Source organism: Diceros bicornis, unplaced genomic scaffold (genome assembly GCF_020826845.1).
Source record: "Diceros bicornis minor isolate mBicDic1 unplaced genomic scaffold, mDicBic1.mat.cur scaffold_78_ctg1, whole genome shotgun sequence".
NCBI classification, from domain to species: domain Eukaryota; kingdom Metazoa; phylum Chordata; class Mammalia; order Perissodactyla; family Rhinocerotidae; genus Diceros; species Diceros bicornis.
This window is the reverse complement of record NW_026691667.1, coordinates 1,519,827-1,544,802: the sequence shown is the minus strand read 5'-3', so window position 1 is coordinate 1,544,802 and position 24,976 is coordinate 1,519,827. Positions and strand designations below refer to the sequence as shown.

The 24,976-nt window shown below is 40.1% G+C and overlaps 1 long non-coding RNA gene across 1 annotated transcript; it reads left to right on the top strand.

The window, feature by feature from the left end:
* Positions 1-21,021: 21,021 nt before the first annotated feature.
* On the top strand, positions 21,022-24,062 carry LOC131403700 (uncharacterized). Its single transcript, XR_009219486.1, has 3 exons — positions 21,022-21,084; positions 23,561-23,596; positions 23,962-24,062. It is a non-coding gene; the product is annotated as an uncharacterized LOC131403700 (long non-coding RNA).
* Positions 24,063-24,976: the final 914 nt, after the last annotated feature.

Below are 24,976 nucleotides of genomic sequence, written 5' to 3'. Positions count from 1 at the left end.
CAGGACTCCCGGAACGGTCAGAGAAAGAAGGGCCCATGGGGGATGTAGGCGAGGTGGGCAGGGTGTGCCACCTTCCTCTCCTCAGGTCCCCGAGGGAGAGAAAGAGAGAGAGAGAAACAGAGAGAGAGAGAGAGAGGGATAGAGAGAGATCCATGACCTCTGAGTCGCTGCCTCCACCACTGGCTGCTGCCAACTCACACGCCATGCCACTTGCACCCACCGCCCCCACGCACGCCCCAAGGCCAGCCCCACCACAGAGAGGACGGTTCCTGGTCACCTCCGTGCCGGCCCTTCCGGACCTGACTCCAGTGCAGGGGAACCTGGTCGGACAAACCTTTACATGTCTCTCTGAATGACAATCGTCTTCATCCCTTCTCCCATCCCACAGGTCAACCCACGACATCCACCTTTGTCATTAGCACAGGAGAGGATGCAAGATGAAACTCTCTGCCATTGTGGTGAGAGACTCAGTTTCCCGGGTTTCTCCCACGGACTCGTGTTCTTCACCTGGGTCTGATTTTCTCCAGCCAACCTGTCTTGTTAAGGATTTGGCCAGCCCTAAGAATCTGCAGGGAACGGTCAGAGGGGGATTCTCTCTCCCACTTTCCTCCCCTTCTCTCTCCCCCTCCAGGTTTGCAGGAGGTGATTCCCCTCTCCTCCTCCCTTGCTGAGATATTTTCTCTCAGAACAGAGAGTTTTCTTCTCTTCTTCCTTTCTCTCTCCCCTCTCTCCAGGGCTCCTTGCTACTCCTTCATTTATTTATTTATTTATTTTTAATTTTTGTTTATTGTAGTAACATTGGTTTGTAATACGGTATAAATTTTAGGTGTATATCATTATGCTTCTATTTCTGCATAGATTACATCGTGTTCACCACTCAAATACCAATTACAAACCATCACCACTGCTTTCTAATCATTGGTTTGATTTCCTGTTTGACCAAACTGTTATTCATCAGAGTGTTTATTGGCTTATTAATTGTCTGATTTGTTTAAGATATGTTGTCAGTTAATGAGCATTTTTGCGTGCAAGTTGGTTAAGGAACTGGATTTCAATTCTGCCCGTTCCTCTGATGACCTACTGAGTCAGAATATCTGTGGTTGGCCATGTAGCTCTCTTCTGGCAGCTTCAGGAATTGATTGCTATGTCGAAATTGCTTGCTGGAGAAGGATAGGACTTAATTTTATAATAATATGCTTTCTTTGCTTTGAAGTAGGGTGTTTGATATTTATATGCAGGCACGTGTGTGTATGCTCCAAACATATTTAATGATAAATCAAGATTAACAATATATATGATTCCTATATTGACTTTTTTTGGACAAATACTGAGAAGTTAATTGAATACGCTTACTTTGATTGTAGTTAAGTTCACTGTACTTCATATTTTTAAAATCCTTTTTTAAATATATGATACTATAATTGAACATATACATTTTGACTGCTAACCACCTTTTAGTCCCTAAATGTTTTGCCTTCAGATATGTGTACCATTATACACATTCATATATAAAAGTTTCATATTAGTTGTGGCTTTACTTTTGTGAGCACGTGTATGGAATATCACTGACTATCTCCTTTCTTTCAGCATCTATGTACAGTGTTAGTTTCCTATGTCTTCGTGGAATGTAGAGTAACAGTCAATATTGAAAAAGTGATTTAAGTAACTTCAGTGTAGTATAACTTCTATATGTAGCATTATCTCTGTGGTTCTATTTTTAAATTTTGTACTTTGCTTTTTTTCTTTTTTCCTTGTTTTGCTCCATTTAAAGTAATTTTCCTTATTAAACTTTTCTCCACCATGTTGGATATATACATCTTTTTCACATTCTATTTTAGATTTTTTTTTTTCTGCTGAGGAAAATTGGCCCTAGGCTAACATCCATGACCATCTTTCTCTACTTTATAAGTGACACCACCACAGCATGGTTTGATGAGCGGTGCAGAGGTCCGCACCCGGGATCTGAAACCATGAACCCTAGACCACCAAAGCAGAGCGTGCAAACTTAACCACTATGCCACCAGGGTGGCCGCTATTTTACAATAATTTTAATTTGAGAAATAAGAAGAACCCAGAATCTGAAGTCTTGCCTCACTGCCTCCTCAATGTTAGATGAAAAATTAATTAGTATTTTACTTCTTTTCCTTTTCTCCAAATCCAGTGTCTCTAAGTATAGATTAAGCTCTTGGTTCAGAATGGTTTTAAATTTTATGCACATTCTTTAAAGTAGTTTGTGTTTTGTATTTTTTAAAAATCACATTAACACAAAGTACTGAGACAATTGTTTTAATTTTTCAGTGTTCACTTCTTTGGTACGGTGTTTTTTTTTGAAACCCGTCAACCTCAAACTTGATTATGGATCTGAGTTATCTGGAAGGCTTGTTAAAACACAGAAGGTTTGCTGTACCCCACCCCAAACATTCTGATTCAGTAGGTCTCAGGGGGAGACTATCATCTCCACATTGTGATTCAAAGCTCTTCTGCCTAACATTCCTTATTTTTTTTCATTTCTTAGGCAGTAAAATCCGTATCTGAGTGTGCGGGCTGTCCCTACCCAAACCTTTGATTTTTCACAGGTGTTATGCCACAATAATCTTCTTGTACTCCTAACTCTATCTCAGCATTTGGAGGCCCCAAGTGACACAAAAGTGTTCTTCATTTTTCCTCTAAAGGGGTGCTTTATCTTCAGAAATGTGACACAATCTGCAATAAGTTTAATGTGGCTGCTGTTCTCTGCTCTTTAGACATTGCAATTTATTTATACAACACCTACACCATTCTTCCTTGTTCTCAGTATTTAATGCTCTAACATTGGAAACACATGGGGCTTCTGGACATTCTGGACACTCTCCCTTCTTCAAGTTTAATTGATCATATCACACCTGAACTAAGTTGAACTAAAGTTAGCCATATCATGGCTTGTCACATGACGATCAGGTATATTTGTAGTATGTGTGCACCTCACAGAAACAGAATGTTCCTGAAGTGTGCATCTCAATGATTCTTCTCCTAAAACTTGATTAAATATGTTCTAAATAGAGGTTCTTAGTTTCAATTAAATGTACATAATCCATACATACATTACTGTAAAATTTTCTATATCTTAAACTTATTTTGTTGAATAGCGTGTAAATTATTTCTATACACCCAAGCTCACACGTTTGATTTTAAAATTTATTTTCTTTTCAAGTTAAAGGAAGAATTTTTATTAAAAGAAAGAAATGCAAAGAAGTATCCAAAAGAATGAAATACTAGGAGTATGGAGGACTAGATACCTCAAAGGGGTTTCCCTCCACATAACACTATATTCCATAAAATAAAATGTTATTGCATTCTTGAGTTCACATGATGTAAGCCAAACCTCAAAGGACAGAAGAAGGACATTGTCAGCACTAGACAAATTTGGATTCACCCAGTGGTCAAAGGCCAGTATGATCCTCTAATGAAAGGATTTCTGTTTGAGTCACCAGTGACTTGAGGAAATGAATCTGGGAGTCACAGATTAGTTGTGAGTCACACAAAAAAGGCACTTAGCTTGGTGTCATCTCACATGACTGTGAGCAGAAACCAGTGAAATTATTCTCTGGAGGAAAGAATCTAAACGAAAGCCTTACATTCTGTACACATTAAAATTAGACAAATATGAGCTCATAATCAAAGTTCTCCAAACAAATGAGGAATACATGCCATTGTCGATAAGAGTCATAAGACATAAGAAAATTAAAAGTAAAACAATAAAACCTTCACTATTAGACTTACCAACTTCAAGATATAAAATAACTATGTATAAAAAATGGAACAACAAAAAATGGAATAACAAAAGCAAACAGGAGACTCTAGAAATGATCTGACATATTTGGCAAAGGGCCTTATAGAAATTTAAGAGATTAAAAATACATAAATGTTGAGTTTTAAAACTTCATAGATGGGTTCTACAACAGAAGAGAGAATAGAAAACCAAATTTGAATTCTGAAGGAAATAGAATGCAGCATAGAAAGACAAGGAACTAAAAAACATGAAAGATAAATTAGATATGGAGATGATGAGAGAGAGTAAAGAAAAATGAGAAATAAAGTACTGTACAACAAAAACAAGTGAGTCATGAGGGTAAAACTGAAAGCTAAAGGGTCTATAAATTTCTCAGGAGATGAGAAACTATATCCACTTCAGGCAATGTGGGCTGGTGGTAAAATAGAAGCAGAGAATATAACTCTCACCCAAATACAGGGGATACAATACAATATGGAAAACAAGTATAAATCAATAAATTTTAAAAGGAAATAACATAATAAAACTTGTGGAAAAAATAGAAGGAAAACATAGTGGGAGCAAAAGAAGGATATAAATAATCACAACAAATGTAAATGGAATAAATTCTCCAGTTAAATACAGATTGTTAAATTTGATGCGACAATGATAAATTTAGCTATATCTTGTTTACAATTCTTGTGAAAACTAAAAAACATGGAGAACCAGAAATTCAAAACAGAATAGAAGATATAAAGATATGCTAGGAAAATATCAATCAAAAATCAACCCAGGGTAGCTATAATAATATGAGATAAAACAGATGAGGAAAAAAGCATCATTAGGAATTAAGTAGTTAATCCCCAATGGTATATAAGTTCAACTTATCATGAAGATATAGTCGTTGTACTACACACCATGTCATGTGAAGATAATATAGCCTCAACTAGGAAAGGAAGGAGGAGAAGGAGAAGAAGGAGAAGACAAGAAGAAAAATCGGAGGAGGAGGAGGAGGAGGAGGAAGTACAGGAGACGGAGGCAGAGGAAGAGCAGAGGTAGACATAATATATCATCATAGTGAAGAATTTCAACTTTCCTCTGAGACAAAGAATAACATATATCTAATAATAGAGTATTTGAAAAACAAATTAGCAAGTTGGATTTAATGGATACACATCGAACTCTATACCCAACAAGTGAAGAACACCTATTCTTCACAAGGACACGGGGAGCATTAACAAGCAGTGAGCATGAACTAGGGTACTAATCAAACCTTAAATAATAGAACATTTGAAATAAATACAAGTGACTGCTCTATTTTATTCTTGATGCTCTTACAAATCCCACGCAATAGAAATGCAGAGAATTTTCTTTGGCTTAGGTGTTATTTGTGTGTAAAAAGTCTGTAGAAAAGATGAAGACAATATGGGCTATCGGGAATAGGTACTGTTAAAGATGTTAATGATTAATTTTAATTTTTTATTTTTAAAATAAGAAATGGATGAGAAGCTTTTTAAACTTTATAATGCTCTCTCTCTTAGATTCCTAAGTGTTTCTAGTCCCTTCAGTCCTTCTTGATTCTTTCAATTGTGCCGGCCTGTTGATGATTCCTCCTTCATTGGATCTCTGAAGTTCACCTTAGTTTCCTGGTTTTGATGGTGGCAGACGCACAGGTTTGAGGGGACAAAGGTTTAGGCAATTTGATTGACAACCTTCTGTTGTACCATTCTCAACGTGCACATGTCATGCATCTATTCTTGTCACGTATCTTCCAGTTGCAACTATTCTTCCTCCCCAGGGCTTTCTCCAATCTCATGCTAATATTGTTGAACTTCTAGGAAGGATTTTATGGTGTGCTCATATAAACAAGCATTTTGGATCCTGAACCAAAGAGCCATTCACAAGTCTACTCTGAATGTGATCTGTTTTTCCATTCATTGAACATTCTTCTGTGTATTTAACCAGTTTCTTTCATGAGTGTGGAATTCAGTCAAGACGTTCCACAGCTGGAGCCATGTGATTTTCTTTAGTTATAAATTCTAAGGCTTCAGGAGTGCCATCCGTTGCCACAGACATTCGAATCAATAGCAAATTCATTTTAATAAAGTCATTGTATTGCATTTGAAGGAAATCATTTTGAGTATTTTCCCTAAGGATCCTTATCCTTCTATGCAGGTTTCAGTACAAGAACTACTAGTATGTTCTGGCCTTGGTTTTTGCCATTGAGGAAATCAACAGGAACCCTCATATCTTGCCCAACATGTCTCTGGGATTTGATCTCTATAATGCCCTGCCCAGTGAAAGGAGGACATTGGAGAGTTCCCTGATTTGGCTCTCAGGGTTGGGCAAGGACATCCCTAATTACGACTGCAGGAGAGAGAGTAAGTCTCTAGCGGTGCTTACAGGAACTATCTGGGCAATTTCTGCCCAGATTGGAACACTGCTGGAACTGTACAAATTTCCACAGGTAAGAATGGGTGGGATGGGGAGAGATGAAACCACGTCTCCTTTGGTGCCATTCTCAGGGGCCTAAAAAGGAATAGAGGAGGAGACTGGGTTTGTGCATCTCTCAAAGGATATGGTTTCAAAGGGTCCGTGTACAGGACCTCGATGGAGTATGACATTTCCTTTATTTAGAGTAGAGAGAAGTTTGAGGGGGAAGGAAACAAAGCAGTTTCCTGGAACTCTAACTGATCTTATTTTCTAGAAAGCTTTCAGGGAGTGGAAAATGATTAGAAAATGAAATGGCCAATTGTCCCCTTCTACCACTCCAGGTGTTGCTGAACAGCCTTCAGGACTGAGAGTGTGATTTTTGCCAATCCCCTTCCTCATATTGTTTCCAATTGTCGTTTCCTTTTAGCTTACCTATTGTCCTTTTGATCTTAACCTGAATGACGAATGAGCAGTTTCCATCTCTCTATTAGATGGGCTCTAGGGACACATCTCTAGCCATTGTCATGGACTCTTTGCTGATTCATTTCAGTTGGAGCTGGGTGGGACTGGTCTTCTCGGAAGACAAGACAGGTGTAGTGTTTCTCTAAGACTTGAGAGGAGAGATGGACAGGAATGGAATCTGTGCAGCCTTTGTGGAAAAGTCTCCTGTGACTGAAAGGTCATATTACTCAAGGACATGGCCATATGATTTGCAAGTAGAAGAAACAGAAGGGAATGTGGTTATCATTTATGGTGATGCCAACTCTCTCATAAGCTTAAGCTTTTCTACTTGGGAGTATTTAGTGATATGGTAAGTCTGGGTCACGATATCAGAGTGGGATTTTATCCACAGTGAGAGAGATTTCATCCTCGACTCATTCCATGGGACTCTCTTTTTTTCACACCACCATAGTGAGGTCCGTGGCTTTGGAAATTTTTTCCAGACAGTTAACCCTTCCAAATATCCAGAAGACATTTACCTCACTATGTTGTGGTTTCCCTTTATTCCTTGCACGATTTCTGAGTCTTACTGTAAAACACAGGAGAATTGTCCACCTAATGCCTCCTTAGGATGGCTGCCTTGGCAGATTTTTGACACAAGCATGACTGAATGGAGTTACAGTATGTAAAATGCTGTGTATACTGTGGCCTGGAACCTTCACAAGATGCTTCTTCAACATGCAGAAATGCAGCCAATGCGAAGTGGGGAAGGTCTGTTGTTTTGTCCCTGGCAGGTAAAGTCTCTTCGACTTAACAGAATGTACACTCGTAAAAGTGACTTTCTTATGGTTCCGCAGGTGCTCAAACCAAGCAGTTAGGATTCTTTCTCCAACAAAAGCACAAGAGTTTCTATACTTGTTTCACTCTTTAGGAGGTACATCTAGTCCTGAGTAGTAAGTCATCTACAAGAAGGTTCTAGTGGCAAAGAGGAAGTGAGCTATGAGTCAATATCAATGCTTTGTGTTACAAAGGATCCCAACATCATTCTTGCCTAACGTTTCAATAGGGAATATCGTGTCTTCTCCCATGAAGCTCCTCAATGACAAGAAGAGAACTTGTCCTTTATGTGCCTATCTGGTGCTGAACATCATAGTGAATACTTTACATAAATGATCTTATTTAATTCTTCAACATCTTTAGGTATTGCTAACATCATTTTGCAGATTAATGGTCTGGGAAAATTCAGAGAGTGCATGAGGGTGGCTAGATTGGACTTTGTACTCGAGATTTGTCTGAATCCTATCACCACTGATCATCTTGATATTCTTGTCTTTAGGCATTTTCTCTTGAAACTAACTGATATTTTAGAAACATTATGATATTTTAGTTCTCCATAAGATTTCATTTTCTTTACTTCAATGGATACTTGTAATAAAGGTACATGATGAAGCAAGGATTTCAGACAATGAAAGGCTGTCCACAATTCAGGATTTTTCTCTTTAACACCCGGGACCACTTCACCACATGATGATGTGTCTCTTTTAGCTGCACCTCTTTCTGAGGAACATAGAACTTAACAATACTGCTGGTGACTCAGTGAATTTGGCTGATGAAGGAAAATCAGATTCAGAGTAAACCATTCTCAGCTTTTGGAATTTTCCCGAAAGTCTTGGACTTAAGGTGAAAGTAGGAGAATATTCCCAACATGCTCCACGTGGTCAAGAATTGTCTTTATCTAAGGCGGTGATTGAGTGGGACATGGGAATTACTGAGGTGGGTTGAACCCAATCACAATTACTTACACCACACATGAATAAGCAAATTCTTGTTGGGGTTTTGTGCCCCCCAGAGCTTCATAAAGGGCCACATATGGGAATTTAACAATTCACTTCCAACTGAAGTAATTTTTTCATTTACCAACAATCCAAGATGGAAGCAAGACATTCATAAGCAAAAGATTGCAAGTTGCTGAAGGTTCAGAAAGTTGTTAGTAATTTTCAGGAATAATTTTTTTAAAAAAATTAAGTTATGTACATGTTTTCTAGAGATAATTTTATTGCAACTTAGTACACTACAGTATAGTGTATACATAACTTCTTTATGCACTAGGAAATCAAAAAATTGGTGTGACCTACTTTATTGCAATATTTGATTTATTGTGGTGCTCTGGAAACAAACCCACAGAATTTCTGAGGTGTACCAGTGTTTGATATCATACAATAAGCATGGCCTCCAACCAATGAATTGGATTTAAATATTTCAAGATTAAGTTTGTTAAGGCTGAATACTCTAAAACACTCTAGTTACTTGAAAATTAGGTAAAAGTCACAGCTGTTACCAAGTGTTATCTGATTTTCTCCAGACTCCACACTCTGTATGCAGTGAGAGTTGCAGTCCGGGATTCAGGAAGAGCCCTCAAGAGAGCAAGGCTGCCTGTTGTATTGCTTGCATTCCCAGCCAAGAGAATGTGATTTCCAATGAGCTAGGTGAGTATATGCCTTGCAGCGACATTCTCCACTTCAATTTTTTTTTTGAAGGGAAACATTTGTCCTGAGCTATCTAACATCTGTTGCCAATCTTGTTCTTTTATTATTGTCCCCAAAACTGTAGTACATAGTTTTACATCCTAGTTGTAAATCATTCTAGTTCTTCTATGTGAGCCACCACCACAGCATGGCAATTCACAGAGAGATGGTGTGGTTTCATGACCAGGAAACAAACATGGGCCACCGAAGTGGTGAGCACTGAACTTTCACCACTAGGCTATCAGGGCTGGCTCTCCACCTCTCTTTTGTATGCACCGTTCTCCCAAAGAAACGGAAAAGCTGTGATGAGGACTGCAGGGTCAAAACGTTGCCTTAAACCATTTATTAATTTAACTTTTATAGCCAATAATATTTCCTCCCAAAATGTTACACTCTCTCTCTACCTTGAACTAGCTTACTTGTCTCATTTTAGCATCTTTGCAGGCTTTATGATCACAAGGAAACCCTTTATGACCACTCCACAGTAACTAACTTAAATCTCTCTCATGGAATCTAACACATGGTATTGTAAGTCCTTACATTTAATCTTCTTTAAAGCTACATTTAGATCACATTGAACAAATCCTTATTTTTCTAGTGCCTGATGCTGTTCTTGGCACAGAGCAGGAGCTCATAAAGGTTGTGTTTGATTTAAGAAGTAAGTATTTCCGTGGTGTACAATGAGCTTATGGTACAGCATGGTTTCTGATCTCCTCGAGTTCACAGGTGAGTAGGGGAGACAACATGCAGTGATGTGAATTCAAGGTGGTGACATAGGACTGCAATATAGGTACACAAAGACCCATGAGTTGAAATAAGTGATAGTATATATGTTTGTGGGGAGGGAAGTGTCATGGAATTCTTCATAGAGGCAGTAACATTAGTATTATATCAGACTAATGAAAACGGATTAAATTCTTGGTGGAATTCTTAGAAATGGCAGAAACTGGCAAATTAGCCATGCATTTAATATTCTAGGGAGCTCAGAAAAGGTTCAACATGACTAGAACACAGACAATGTGGGTTTGGGTGTTGGGTCATGAAGTAGAAGAGGGACAGAAAACCAAAACTGAAGATTTTTCATACAATAATTAACATCTTGGAATTACTCAGATTTATGATATTAAACGGTGCAATGCTGGAATCCCCTCAATGTTGGCTTTATCTAATTTTATTTTTGTGATTGATATGAAGCTTAATTTCACAACATCTTTTGTATAATTTCAATTTTTTTGAAATGTACTGAGATTGATGATATAGTCTGGCATATCATCAATTTGGATAAAGTTTCCACGTGCACATTTGGCATGTGGTAAGTTTGGGTATATGTTCCACATGCACATCTAAAGAACACTACGTCCAATAACTTCAATTCCTACATGCTTGGAGATTAATAAATACACTTGTAAACAACCGATGATTAATGAGTAAACTATGATGGAGATTAGAATGTATTTCCAATTAAAAATACTATTCATCAAATCTTAAGGGGTGGAGTTAAATCTATCCTTAAAGAGAAATATATAATCCCAGATTATATATATTTATATATTATTGTGTATATTTAAATAAATAGAGGTTGAATTTCTAAGTTCTAAGCATTCATCACAAACTAGAAAAAGAGCAGAAAAGTAAACACAAGGAAAAGAGAAAACACAAAATGATAAATATTAGAGGAAGTGTTAACAAAATAAAAGATAAACATCAAAAGGTTAAATAAAACTAAATTAGATTCTAATAAATGACAAATATGCTCAATAAAATCCCAGTACCAGTGTTCAAAAAAATAGAAAAATTACAACAAAATAATACCAAGGTTGAAAAGGGAGAAATCTGTGCAGATCATATGGAAAATTTTTAACATGAAGAAAACATAAATAATATCATGTTGATACAATGAAAATTTAGAGGAAATTCATAAATTTCTAAGCAAATAAAAGTGACCAAACTGCCTCAAGAAAAAATGAAATATCTGAATATTGCCATACCTATTACAGAAATTGAGACCATCCTTTAAAATATTTCTACACAATTTTATTGTAAGCTATTTATTTGGTACAAAGATGATGAATCTGCCCAAATATTCAAGAAAAAAATAATATACATCTACTCAAACTCTTCCAGAGAATAGGAAAAACTGAAAAATTTTGACTCACTTTGAGAGACTAGATTAACATTGGTACCAAAATCTAACAAAATCATTGCAGGAAAGGAAATTACAGGACACTCTCTTTCTTGGATTAAATTCATTTATCCTAAAAAAAAATCAAATCAAATCAAGGTTCCAAATCTAGCTATATTTTATAAGAAGGACATATCATGACCAAATTAGGTTAATTCAATGTCATTCACTACACTAATCTCTGAAAAAAGACAAATAATAATCTCAATAACTGTAAGAAAAACTAGTAAAATTAAACACATATTCATATTTTAAAACAAACAACAACAACAGAAAGAACACTCACCAAATCAGGAACAGAAGGAAACTCTCTTACTCCCATACACAGTATTCACAGAATGGAACTTTATGGTGCACTGTTGAAAGCAAGGATAAGAGAAAAATGTAAAACATCACTGCCTCTAGAAGCCGTTAGGCTGAAGGTCTTGCCTGATACAATATTGGCAGGAAAAGAAATAAAAGGAATAATTTACTTCAAAGGAAGAAGTAAAATTGATGTTATCTTCAGATGATATTATGCTATAAATGTAAAAACCATATAAATTAAGGTATTAACTGAGTTTATTGGTGGCTGAATACAAGGTTAATATAGAAAGTTTTGCTTCCATCTACCCGTCATAAGCATTCAAATTTTAAATTTAAAAAAATGACCTTTACAACATCTTAAAGTATGAAGTACCTAGAAATAACTTTAATGAGACTTTCAAAAGATTTCTGTCCATAAATTTATAGAATAGCATTTAGAAAAATGGAGGAACACTGAAAGAAGTAGAGGGATAAATCAAATTCGTGATTGAACAGACTCAAAATTCTACAGATATCATAAATATCGCAGTTAATCTAGAGCTTCCACAAAATTGCAGCTAAAATGATGACCCATTCTGTGGAAATTACACTTGATACAATTCTTATGGAAATGATAAAGGAAAAACTTAGCTACAAAAATGTTGAAGACAATGAATAGAGTGGGAGGACTTACTCTACCTGACATCAAGTATTATAGCATCACAATAGAGGAGGTTCATCAAGAGGATAAACAAGAAAATCAACGGAACCAAATGGTAAGTTCAGATGCAAGCTGCTCATATAGGGACTCACGTATAGAAGTCTGATTTACAAGGAAACACTGAGGAGGAGTGGGAAAATGAAAGACTTTTCAAAAAACCATGTTTGGTAAATTGGCTGTCTTCATGAAGAAGACAATGACTCGCCAACCCTACCTCACACCATCCACAGAAAACGTTATCAGGCAGATTGTAGTTCTAAACGTGAAAAGTGAGAGAATTTAAAGGGACGTAAAGAGGAAGGAGCAATGCCCCTGTAGAAGGAAAAAGCATGCATTGCTACCTGCAGGGATGAGTGGGCACGGAACACTTTCAGAACCACATGAAGATTTGGGAATCTTAAAAATCAGAGCAGAGGTAGTAGAGGTAGGCAAGACCAAGGGTATACAGTCTTTTTGGTCTTCCTAAGAGTTTGTCGGACTTTTTAATGGAGGATAAACATGATCCCACTTACATGTAGAAGTATCTCTTGTGATGCAGGACAAGGGCAGGGAACCAGAGTAAAAGGATCTTATGATAACATAGGAGAGAAGTGACTAAAATCTTAACAGAAGTGGTGGAAGTGAAATCAAGATGAAATGTTTTGGAGATCATTTTAGATGGTAGAAAGGGTCTCATTTTGAAACTGCCAAGGAGTGAGGTCTATGACTTGGTCATCTCTGTTTCCCTAGAATGTAGCATATTATCTGGCTCATGGAGGTTTTCCAATAACTGCTTGCTCATTGAACGAGTAAATCTAGGCCATAGCTTACTGGGGTATAGCTCAGAGAGACAGGGAGGACATTTGGTTTTCTGCTGAGAAAAAAGTGCTTTCATGAATATGCAAGATAAATACTGAGAAGGATAATAGCTTTGTTTACTTAACCAGAAAGAAGATGGGCAGTATTTACTGGGAATGGTTCTCTACAGAGCATTCTGCTATTTGGTGCCTGGAGCAACAAAGGAAGACAATTGGCTAAACTTACTCAATGCCTTCTTTGGGGGCATGTGAATGAGAGAGAATGACTGAACCTGGGCTGAAGACACTTTGCATCTCTCCCCAGACATGGATCAGTGTGTGAAGTGTCCAGATCATCAGTATGCCAACAGAGGGTGTGATTGCTGCCTCAAAAAAGCTGTGACCTTTCTGGCTTATGAGGACCCCTTGGGGACGGCCCTGGCCTACAGAGCTCTGTGCTTTTCTGTCCTCACAGCTGTGGTCCGGGGGTCTTTGTGAAGCACCAAGACACTCCCATAGTCAAGGCCAATAATCGGACTCTCAGCTACATCCTGCTCATCTCCCTCACCCTCTGCTTCCTCTGCTCCTTACTCTTCATTGGTCGTCCCAAGACAGCCACCTGCATTCTTCAACACATCACATTTAGAGTTGTATTTACTGTGGCTGTTTCCAGTGTCTTGGCCAAAACTATGACTGTGGCTGTGGCCTTCAAGGTCACTGCAGCAGGGAGAAGGATGTGGCAGTGGTTGGTGTCAGGGGAACCTAACTTCATCATTCCCATCTGCTCCTTTATCCAGCTGAGTCTCTGTGGAATCTGGCTGGGAACCTCTCCTCCCTTCATTGACACAGATGCACACTCTGAACATGGCCACATCTTCATCGTGTGCAACAAGGGCTCGGTCACTGTTTTCTACTGTGTCCTGGGATACCTGCGCTCCTTGGCCCTGGGCAGCTTCACTGTGGCTTTGCTGGCCCGGAACCTGCCTGACACCTTTAATGAAGCCAAGATCCTGACGTTCAGCATGCTGGTGATCTGCAGTGTCTGGGTCACCTTCCTCCCCGTCTACCACAGCACCATGCACAAGTTCATGGTGGCCGTGGATGTCTGCTCCATCTTTGCCTCCATTGTGGGGCTATTAGGCTGCATCTTTGCTCCCAAGTGTTACGTTATTTTCCTAAGGCCAGAGAGAATCACATCAAATGTGTTAACGAATTAAACACTTTCAGCGAGAAAATAATTGAAATGTAAGTTATTTTCATAGATCACAAGAACTTGTCTACACTTGAAAAATAAACTACCACATTTTTGCAGATCCACTTTAAGTACCAACTAAACTTACCTTACATTTCCACTTAACTTTTTGCTTTACGTTTGTTTTGGCTTTGTACAATTTTCCTCGGGCATTCAAATGAATAAATATAAAAACATTCATACTAATTCTCCTCTAAAATTATGTGTGAAAGATTGTGAAAATGGCCACACATTAGTCTTCTCCCACTGTCTGTTTGGTCGTAGCATCCCACGTTGACTCTGGGTAGACTTGGCCTTGTAAGTTGCTTTGACCAATGGGACATGAACAAATGACATAAGCAAAGGCATGAAAAACACTTGCTCATTGTTGGTACTGGTCCTTCCCTGGCTGCCCTTGGGAAGCCTGAGGCCATCAATATGTGAATGAGTCTAGATAGACTGCACATCTCTATTACTCCAGGTGACTACAAGTCAACAATCAGATATGTGAGTAAGGCCATCCTAGACCAGCCAATCCCAGCTGATCCACCAATAGGTCCAGATCAAAATAACTGCCCAGTTAGCCCACAGAATCTTGAGAAAAATTAAACTATACTTATTTGTAGCCACCAAATTTTAGGTTGGTTTGTTATACAGCAGATGCTAGTTGATACATTATGCTACAATTTATATATGTCCTTTCATTATTTGTGTAATTTTCGCAGATTGCTCTTTCTTTATCCAATATCGTAGACTGGAATATTTTTCTCTAGATTAAGTCTCTGAAAGAAAATCAGAGACCATATCACGTTCCATTTTACTTTTTCTCCTTCCACTTTTCAACCAGACATCTTTAAGCATATATATTAAGAATATCCTCACTAATTTTAAGATTATGGATATTCTTCTATATTGTCATCCACCACTGCTATACGCGGGGGATTTTTACTTTTAATTTTAGCCCTTATAATCCATTTGGAATGATTTACTTGTGAATAATGTTAGTTGATGGTCCAGTGTTTTATTTTACAAATGGATATCTTTTAGTCTATAAAACAAACACTACATCATTTTAAAAGTTGATTTGAAGCATATGGAATCTGAATAATGTTTGGAAAATTGATATCTTTGAAACACTGTTTTCAATCACAAATATAGTATATCTCTGCATTTAATCAGAGCTTTTACACGCTTTGTATCTCTTTATAATCTTCTTCATATAACTAATGTGTAGTTCCAATTATTTTCACTACTCATCTTAAATAAGTCATTGTTCTTATGAATGGAATAATTATTTACATGTTTAAACTAATTCTTGCTCATGTAACAGTATTTTTGATGTTTCATATAGGAATCTAGCTTCCTTATACATTACTGCACTTATTTACCAGTTCTAAACTTTATAAGTTATGTCCCACTAAATTAATAGATTTTCTCTTCTTCTCTAATATTATTTACCTCTTATTCTTTTGATTCTCATTTTTTCATGACTGTGGTCGCCAGTGCCACACTGAATCACAAGTGTTTGTCAGGAGCATTTTCATCTTCTTAAGTTTAGCATAAACATCAGATAAATTCCTTGTAAGGGCAGAGCAGGCATCTAAGGGAGAAAAAGTAAAAATGTGAAGGGGAATCATTGCTGTCTGTAAATCAACAGACTTGCTTCTCTTGGCTGTTTGGAGCTGGAGATCTTATGACAACGTGGCCAGCTGAGAATCAAAGGATCTTTCTCTAGTCCAAGGCATTAGTCTTGATCAAATCTCTCAACCTCTTTAGACCTCAGTTTCTTCACCTGTAACATGAAGAGTTGGACGAGTCTTTTTGAGTTCTGAAATCCAGTGACAACAAGATACCCTTCACTCAGATGCACTTGACAGAGACCAGAGAGAATTTCCACTTGTCTTCTTCTGCATCAACATTATTGTCCATATCACCCCTTAAAGACATATCAAATGCCTACTTTCGCATGACACTGATAAAACAGGTTCCATACCAAATCGCTGTTCATTGGTATAACAAATCTATAGTTAATTGTTTAGAGGTAAGTATAGAGATGGGCCTTGCTAGAAACAGCAATCAACGGGCCAAAAAGTATTGCTTTATTTTACAGAAAGGCTGTGGAAACACTCCCTAATACACCAGAATGCTTAAGTACTTAGAAAGTATGAAATAAATGGGAGCCTTGTATCCATGGTTACGAGCTAATAAGGATATGATTTTTAAAATTTTGTTAATGGTGCCATGTGCCTGCTATGGGGCTGTTCTCTGGTGAGTAAAGAGCAGGTGTATTCAAGGGCACTTTCATTCCTTTAATAAATATTTACTCAGCGCCCACTTCTTGCTGCACAATAGCAGTGATCTACCCTAAGATCATTTATATTCTAGTAGGGTGACACAGACCATAAACAAAAAGAGAATCATGAGGTGATCAGTAATGTTACATATACATCAAACTTTTTTCATTCTGGACTATTTTTCACCCTTTCTCTTCTTTGATTGTTTACCAGAAGTCTAATCATGGACTTGAATCCCAGAAAGCATTAGTTCCAAGTTACTTCTCGCAACACCCCTGTTTCAAAGACGTAGTTTTTATCATCTGAGAGTATGTCTCTTTAAGAATAAGTTCCTATGAATCAGCATTATTTCATCACTTTCTTGTGAGGACCGATGATATTCTGAAGGGGAAACAAAATATCATATGGGATTTATACTTGAAATGATGTTTCCACCCTAATTGTGTTATTTAATGTGGTGTGATCTGGGGCAAGTCAGTTACTCCTTCAGAGACAGTGGTAATAATACCCTGAAAAGCATTCTATAGAGATCTAATGAAACAAAGTATGAGAAACTGCTTTGTAAATTGCAAAGCAATCTATTTCAGCTTATTTTTTCTAATAATATTTTAATTTATCCAATCCTTTTTGACTCTACCAAACCTGCCTAGACTGAGTTTTATCATTTATTCAACAATAATAATGGGTCAAAATGGTTGAATATTAGAAATTTCATATGGTTCAACTTAATTAATAGGCCATCACAATATTTAATTTGGTTATAATTACAGTTAAATTTTTCATGATGCCTTATCATGTGCCAGGCACATTCTAGGCATCAGACATGTATTCACTCATTTAATCCTCCCAACAATGTCATGGAGACAACACTATTAACCTCTATTGTATGGATGAGGAATATTAGAGGTTATATAATTGACCAAAGTCACACAGCTGGTACCCAGGCAGTCTACCTCCAAAATCTCTTTTAGGGATCCATTAGATGTTGTTGCGCTTACGTTGTAAAAGCATCACCCTGGTACCTGGTTGGTGAATGGACCAGAGGGAACTAAGGAAGAAAGCACATGGCTACTGAAATGATCCAGGCAAGCAATTCTGAATACAGGATTTCCTTCCTTTTTAAGGCTGAATAATATTCCATTGTATAGATGCCCCAGATTTTCTTCATCCTTTCACCCACGGATGCACAATTAGGTAGTTTCCATCTCTTGGCTATTGTGAATAATATTGCAGTGCATTTTGTCAAATAATTTCCTGGCACTTAGTGAGTTTGAAAAAATTCTTCTTATACACATTAGTTACTGTAATGAACTACCTTTCTAAATGTCTAAAGTTTAAATATTTGTCATTCTACAGAAATACCTTGCCTAATCATGATTTGTGTTGTTATCAGTTCATGAATGATCTAAAATTTTGGTACAAAAATTTGTTATAATGGCTTTTTTTGCATGTATTCAGGAACCTTGCATAATATGGGTATTCCCTGATTCTTGATTTTTAGTAGAGTTTTCTAGTAAGCCTTTAGGATAGAAAGTGTCTTCGTAGATGTGAGACAGAGAACAGAAAAATAATAAAGTGATTGTTATATTTAATTATATCAAAAGAAAACTGTAGTTTTGCTAAATTGTTTTTACACAGCCTTTGCTTATTTCTAAGAGTGACACATATTTTATTAATGAAAAGAAAATTCAATAAACAATTTTAACATAAAACAATATCTATTGAGAACTTATATGAAAATTTTAGCAATATGCTGTCACCAATTTCCTCTTCTGCAAAATGGAGATAGATAATACCATCTTCCTTATGGGTTGCTGTGAGAAAACTCAAGAGTAATGTATGTAAAATGCTTATCACCATGTGGGTTGGAAAGTTATGCCTCATTCATTTTTCCACCGGGATGATGACAGCTTTTTTAATGCATGAAGTCTGTAATAGTCAAAATACGTTCTAATGTTGTAAAGTGAATCCTTTTTACAAATTCTTTGTAGAGTTAGATGATCCCTTTGGAATACAAATTCAGGCTCCCGTGTGTGTGCGTGTGTGTGTATGTATATGCACATCTCTCAAATAATACTCCAAGCCTTATAATGCAAAGCTACCTTACCCATTCTTGACTCTGGTTCCAAAAACAACAACTTTAAATTTCTGGTTGAAAATCTATATTTCTAAATTAGCTACTCATACAGCTTTTTCATTTTTCAGCTTTTGACTATTTATAGTTGCTTTCTTCTCTGAAAAAATCAGCATGAAATGTTAGTACATATGTGAAAAACATAATTCCCCTTGCCCAATATAACTATTTAATGAATTAGGATAAATCAAAATTCGATGTCTGCTGTTTTATGACATAAGTGTTTACCATTTTATAGCATATGAATCTTATCCAGAGATGTGCTACGTCAGATAGTATGAATACATTTTCTTTCTCACTTTTTCCTTTGACCTTTTAAATGGTAAAATTCTCTTGTTTCTTTGTTGTCTTCCTATGGATTCATCACTGGTTCATCTCATTCCACCAGAAAATTAAATCTCTTCTCATTAACTTCTGATGCATGAGACAATTCATGGGCTTCAGGTTTTGCTTGGGGACATCCCTCTTGGGCTTGAACATATACACAGTCCCACATATACGCAGTATGTCTGGAAGGATAGAGCAGGAAAGGATGTTTATCTCTGTGCAAAAGTAACGGGAGACAGTGGTAGAGTGAGAATATTTTATTGACTTTGCACCACTCTTTGAAGTTTTCCTATACGTGCACCTACGACGTAGATCTCCCTCCCCCCAGATTTTTAAAATTAAAATAGCGTTATATCCTTATCTACTGGCTTGGAACAGAAAGTTGTAGAGATATGTGACTATATGATCTAATTTTTTAACGAAATTAACAACAGCAAATGCACAAAAAATTTAGAATTCTAAATATGGGCACATCTTTCTATGAGGCTGTGTAAAGGTGGGGAACGGAATGAAGAACAGCTGCTCAACATCCAGCTACCTGTACAGTGTACGGGTCCACGGAAAGCCTTGCCTCCAGCCCCACCCCTGGAGCTGATTTCCTCCCCCTGTGAAGTCTGCCTGAATTATTCCAGCCACAACCCCGCCTCTTCCCGCCCCTGAAACTGGTCTCTGCCCACAACGTTCGGTTCTGGCTCCGCCCACAGCCTGGACCATGCCCACAGCCTGGTTCAGTCTCATTGTCCCGCCTACAACCTGGTCCCCGCCCACAGACTGGTCCCGGATCACTGACCCACCCGCACCCTTGTTCCCGCCAACAGAAACGCCTCCCAGGCCTGCTGTCACTCACAGCCTGGTTCCCACACACTGCCCCGCCCCTAGATTTTGTCCCTGTCCCTGATGCTGACCCAGCCCGCTTTCCAGATTCTCACTCACTCTAGAAATTAGACACCTCCCCCAAGGCTGGGGTGTGCGGCCTAGCCCGGTCCGCCACCTCAACCCGCAGCCCCCAAACGTTCGTCCTCCCCGAACACCCGCCCGAAACCGGAACCGGAAGCGCATGCGGCGCCAGATGGAGCGGGCGTTCTGCGGGGTGTGTTCCGTCTTCTTGGTGCGGACAGCATTCCTGTGGACGTTCACCCTCATGGGCGAGGCTCGGTGAGTGGCGGGCTGTCCCAGCTGCAGTCGCGGTCCAGGGAGGGGCCTGGGCCTGGGGAAGCCCCTTCAGGGCCCGGCGTCCCTCCGTCCTCCCGGAGCCCTGTTTCCCCCGGGGCTGTTCGCTCAGTGCGCCCGAGGCTGCTGTTCCTCCTGGCTCCGGGAGCCGCTGTCCCCTCCTCAGAGTCCCCGTCATCGTCCTCCATGTGATTTTGTCCCCAGAGGGCTTATCAGCGTGTGCAGATGGTGTTTGGGTTGTTACAAATGGGGTGCTCCTGGCATCTAGTGGGGGAGGCAGGGAGGCTGCCCAGCGTCCTCCAGGGCCCAGGACCGCCTGACAGAGATTTATCCTGCCCGAAATATCAGTTGTGCCGAGGTTGGGAAACCTGCTCCAGGGCCTGAAAATCTCCCAAGCCCTGAATGAAGTGTGGAAATTGTTGACAAGTCAGAGAGTCACTTACAGGGTATCTAAATGACAAGCTTGTTTAAAGGGTCCAAAGTCACCAAAAAGTCTCTGTCCAGCCAAGTGAGTTGAGAGACTCAAGTGCACACAGCACGAAGCTGCTTTCTCCCCTCTAGGGGAGAAGCAGGTGGCTGGATAGGAATCGGGAAAATACAGTCACTGCCAACAGTTACAGTTAAATCAGTATATACAAAAAAAGAAAAGTGAATGGGGTGAACTTTCCATCCAACACCCTATAAAAGGCCTCAAAAGCTTGTTTGCGCCTTTTTTCCCACCTCAGACACGAAAAGCATCCGTGGAGATCAAGTATGAGGTGAAAACAGGCTCAGGGTCCACCTGTCCTCGCTGATCGGTGGATTTCTGTGTGACCAGGTGAGTACCCTGTGGACCTGGTACCAAGAGGTTCCGGCAGCCTCCGCTGTGCCGAAGACCTGCCAGTGGCCTATCCTGGGCTCAGGTTGTCACCACATGGAGTCACTGAGAGTGAGGGTATCTTGAGAAATATTGTTGATGTTTGATGGATGGAAAGATGGTAAGCTGTGTGTGGTTCTGTGTGGTAAATATTTCAGTATGTACAGTTATATGCAAATAAAACCACATGAAACAAACGTAAATAACTGCAAATGTGTATTATAGTAGAAAATATAGATTTACTTGCATTGCATAATACTCAAAAGTCAGGATTTATATATAATATAAATACAGAAACGTTTTGCGTGTGTATGTAGTATTAGAAGACATCCCATGAAATATTAGCAGGGATACACAGCAACATTCCTTAGACCCATTCAATTTGACTTCTAAAGTCCTATAAATCCTCCACATAAATTTGAAATAAAGGAGCACTCAGGGAAAAAGATGATTGGAACTTCTTTGTATTAATAACAAATTTAAAATTGAATTTTCCAGTAGCCAGATTTATTTTGAGCATTTTTTTCTTTATGACATTTCAAATCATTTGGAGGAGTACTAAGCAACACTGTAGGTTGAAGGGAAGGGCGCTAGTCTCCAAAAAGACTGTCCTCTCCACCTTGCCTTCTAAAGGGAATTAACTTTGTTTCTTGAAAGTTTTCTGAAATAACGGTCTGGTGATTCACGTTGCAGAGAATCTTGTTAAGTAATTTTGTATTTAGTTGTTGGCCTCTACTAATTGTGTGTGTATCTGTGTGTGCCTTTTTCATTCTAGCTTTCCTGTGATGTTCTTGAGGGAAATGTGTGCTTGTTATGCAATAGATAGTCTTTGAGTGTATAATTGATGGTGACCAACCATCCTCGTTTATTCAGGACACTGGGGTTTTCCAGGACATATGACGTTTAGTGTTCAAACCAGGGCAGTCCTAGACAAACCGGGATGGTTCCTCATCTTATGAGCCAGGCCCTGGGCCACATGCATGGGGACCTGGAGAACCAGAGAGACCTTATCCCACCTCTATGGAATTTATATTGTATTTGGGAATTTGGATTTTGAAAAGTTAATGATGAGAGTGATGTAGTAGTTTGGCACAAGGGGAATCAACCTGAGGGAGCAGTGAAGCCCTCTTGAGAAGGACTGATATTTAGCTTGAGAGCTGGAGTTGGGACTGGATTTAGCTGGTTAGATGGTTAGACTGGAGTGAGGGTGTGGGAGTGTGTTCAAGGTAGAGTTTCAGGCAGAGGGACCACATGAGAACACCCTTGAAGCAGAGAGCCTGGTGTGTCCATGATCTGAGAAGAGGGATGGCTGAGCCGAGTCAACACAGGGGAGGGGTGTGAGCCACACCAGCGAGGGAGGGAAAGGCAGGACCAGATCAGGGGTGACTTGGGACTCTGTTCTAAGACCAGTGGGAAGACTCTGGAGAGATGCGAGTAGAAGGATGATGTGATTAGGGTTCGGTCTAAGCATGTGGGTAAAAATGGAATTCATGGTTAAGAATGAAGACTTAATAGGCAAAATGGGAGGTGCTGGGAATAAGATTAGGAATAAGATGATTGTTCCCTAGGCCTGGGTGATGGCTGTGGAGTAGGAAAGAAGTAGAAAGAAAAGATCTTGGAGTGTAGAAACGAGAGAACATAATGGTACTTTCTTGCCTGCATGTGTCAGATGGCACAGGGCACTGACTGTGCTCCTTGCTGCTGTCCGTGCAGACCTGCAGGCGCCCCCTCACCCAGATCTGTGTGTTCACCCCTCTTTGCCACTCACAGGCACCCCTCCACATCCTAAAAGAAGTCAGGCCTTACTTGTGAGGGGGTTGTCTCACACGGGAGACACCTAGGAGAACCCCTGCAGACAGCAGAGCAGCCCCTTCAGCCTCCTCCCTTCCCCTCTCTCGCTTTCCACACCCAGAATGACCCCTGCTCAGTATTCCACATCCCCATGATGTTCCTCCCCCAGGCTTGAGAAGGGTGGGGCAGCCACTGTGGTGAACATCATCTGCACCTTCCACTCTGACCCCCGCAGGTCCCAGGCTGGACAGAGAGTGACTCTACTGGGAGCTGAGCCATGAAACCCAGTGCATCACCCACCTGGGCTCCTTCACCCTGGACGGGGACAGCCTCTACGTCAGTGGTGAGGGGCTGTGCTACAGCCATGCTGTCTCTCCCAGTCGGAGTTCTGTGTTCCCTCCGTTGCTCTAAAGTGAGCTATGATCCATCTCTCTACCCTCCTGGTCTGGGTTCAGTCTTCTCATCACTGTGTGATCACTGGGTCCAACCACCTTCCATCTCGTTGCCTTCCCCCTGAACACCCCTCCACTCATCCCCTCTGCTTTCCCCTCTGCTTTTCCCTCAAAAGTCCCTACATCCTTCCTCTCCCTTAATTCTTTATGTTCACCCCAACTCTTGAGCAGCTCCTCTCGCCTTCTCTCCACAGGTTACACCTATGGAGCAGTGGCCCCGACTACCAACAGTGAGTATTCCTGGCCCTGATCTCCTATGTCCCGTCTGCTTTTGGGGTTGGGGATCACTTGTTCTCCTTCACTTGCTGTCCTTGGTGAGGGAGGCACCTGGAAGTGCCCTAATTCATCCCTTCTCTCCGTCCCGGGTTCTGGTGGAGAGTACCAGCCCATTGTGAGAAAGCCTTAGACACAGACATGTTCTCCACCACATTCTGACCCCACGTGGTTTTCACTTTAATTCTCCTAGAGCTCCACCCTTTGTCCTCCTTTTCCAGGTATCCCATCCATCTTCCCATTTTTCTGCCTGTCTATCTGTCTCTATTCCGAGTTCAGTCTCTCTTGTTCACCTATCTCTCTGGGGTCCTCTCATCCACAGGCTTGCTCATCCCTCTGCTCACACAGTCACCCGTCCCCTCACTCTCATTTATGCTTCACCTGTGAATGGTGGTCCTGATACAGCCAGTGCTGGAGCCCGTGTGAGCCTGGGGGCTCCTCCCACTCTGTCCCTCCCTGCTGACAGCCCTCTCCACAGCTCCCGAGCCGGCCACCAGGTCCCTGCATACTTGCTCATCACCTGTGCCACCAGAAGCCACCACAGGTATCTGGGGGTGCCTTTTCCTTCCCAAGAGAAGCACTCTGGCCCCACTCCCCCACAAGCCAGTTGTGATCCAGGAGCTGGGAAGCCAGGGTGTGAAATTCTGGTTTTAGGGCAATCATGCTGATTACAAAGATTATACCAACGATTCAGTCTAAGGCCAGCCCTCAGAGAGCCCCTAGTCTTGTGAAATTAACACACCATTATAATACAATATGGGATATTTCAGGAGGGGCACCTGGCATAATTTGAAGGGGAAGAGCTTGCTAGAGAAAGTTTCACCAGAATGAAGTCTTTAAGAATGAGTAGGAGGGACCCTGGCAAATAGAGGATGAAGGGTTTTCCTGGCAGAGGGGATTCCATGAGCAAAGGTTCCGGCCAGAAACAACATTTCATCTGGGGAGAATTGAAACGAATTTGGGTTGCATGAAGCATAACCTTTAACGCGCTGTAGATGGATAAAATGAGACTGAAAGGTCAGCAGGAGCCAGATTGAGTGGAGCCTTGAGTGCCAGGTCAAAAAGGTTGAACTAAACACTGAAGGCCATAGGGAGCCATGGGTGGTACTAGAGCAATGGTGGCCCTAGTGGGGTATTCATTTCAGAAAGATTCTTCTAGTAGTCCACGTAGAAAATTCTTTAGACAGAGCATTTAGTGAGCCTGCTGGGGTGTTTGTCCGGGTGAAGTAAGTTAAGACCTGAGCTAGGACAGGGATGGAGAGAGGGAGTGTATGTGAGCACCAGTGTGCAAGGTGAATGGGTGTTATTGGGAGGGAGGTGGAGCTGAGCAGATATGC